At 34.6% G+C, this 1525-nt stretch overlaps 1 pseudogene; it reads left to right on the top strand.

Annotated features, from left to right (window-relative positions):
• Window positions 1-686: 686 nt before the first annotated feature.
• Window positions 687-1235, top strand: LOC132001361 (small ribosomal subunit protein eS6-like; annotated as a pseudogene).
• The last annotated feature ends 290 nt before the right edge of the window (window positions 1236-1525 follow it).

Raw genomic sequence — 1525 nt, forward strand, 5'->3', positions numbered from 1 at the left:
TGCTGAGCAGCAACAGTAAGCTGTAGCTCCCCGTCAGCAACATGATCACAACGGTAAAAAAAAAAAAAAAAAAAAAAAAAACAAACTTAGAATCATTTTGTATCCATATATTATTTCGTTTTTCCTCTTTTAGAACAGTTGTTAATAAATTACATAAAATATTCAATACTTTATTATAAAATAGACTTTTCATTAGATGATTGTGCCTAGCTATAGGCAAATTTTAAGTGTTCTGAGCATGTTTAAAATTAGCTAGGCTATAGGGTGCCTGGTGATTCAGTTAATTAAGTGTCCAACTCTTGAATTCAGCTCAATTTATATGGTTTCAAAACTCTGAGATGGAACCCTCTCCCCCACTGGACTCTGCACTGAGCATGGAATCTATTTAAGATTCTCTTTCTCCTTCTGCTCCTCCCTGATGGTCATACTTTCCCCCTCTTAAAAAAAATGGCTAGGTTAAGCGATGATATTTAGTAGGATAGGTATATTAAATGCATTTTTTTCTTATGATATTATCAACTTATGATGAGTTATTCAGGATATAACCCCACTGTAAGTTGAGGAAAATCTGTATTATGTTACATCCATCCTATTTCTTTCAATCTATTCTGTAAAGACTGCCCAGCTAAATACCATTTTCGTAGCTCTCTTTTTGTCATGCTTTGGAGGTAGTATGCTATTTCAAGATGAAACTGAACATCTATTTCCCAACTACTGGCTTCTAGAAACTCAATGAAGTGGATGATTAATGCAAACTTTGTACCTTTTGTGAGAAGCTTATGGCCACAGAGGTTGCTGCTGATGCACTGGTTGAAGGCTGAAAAGATTACACAGTCTGAAGTAGTGGCAGACCAGGTTTCCCCAGGAAGTAGGTGTCTTGACCCATGGCCATGCCCGCCTGCTGCTGATGAAGGGACATTGCTGCTACAAACCAAGGAAGACAGGAGAAAGAAAGCGCAAATCTGGTCAGAGTTGCATTGTGGATGCCAGTCTCTGTGTTCCTCCTCAACTTGGTCATTATTAAAAAAAACAAAAACAAACAAACAAAAAAAAACAACTGTGGGGGTTGGGTAGAAGAACATCCCTGAACTTGCTGATACTACTGTGCATCATCACTTGGGGCCCCAAAGAATGGGCAAAATCCTTAAACTTTTCCATCTCTAAAGAAGATGATCTCCATCAGTATGCTGTTGGAAAGCCCCTAAAAAAATAGTAAGAAACCTGGAACCAGTTAAAATCGAGCCCAGTTAAAAATGAGATTTTCTAAAAGTGACAAATAAATAAGATTAGACATCTAAATAAATAAATAAATAAATAAACAAGCAAATAAATAAATAAAATTTTTGTGATTTTAGTTTTTTTCATAAAATCCAAAATCTGACATTTTCATTGTTCTCCTTCAACTTTCTCTCTTTAATATCTTAGAATATTGGATAAAACACACACATAAAAATTTAAATTTTAATATATATTAACGGAATATAGATGTTTAGAATATGTACAACAGTAAAATAGTAAGCATAAA

This window comes from Mustela nigripes, chromosome 1 (genome assembly GCF_022355385.1).
Source record: "Mustela nigripes isolate SB6536 chromosome 1, MUSNIG.SB6536, whole genome shotgun sequence".
Lineage (NCBI taxonomy): Eukaryota > Metazoa > Chordata > Mammalia > Carnivora > Mustelidae > Mustela > Mustela nigripes.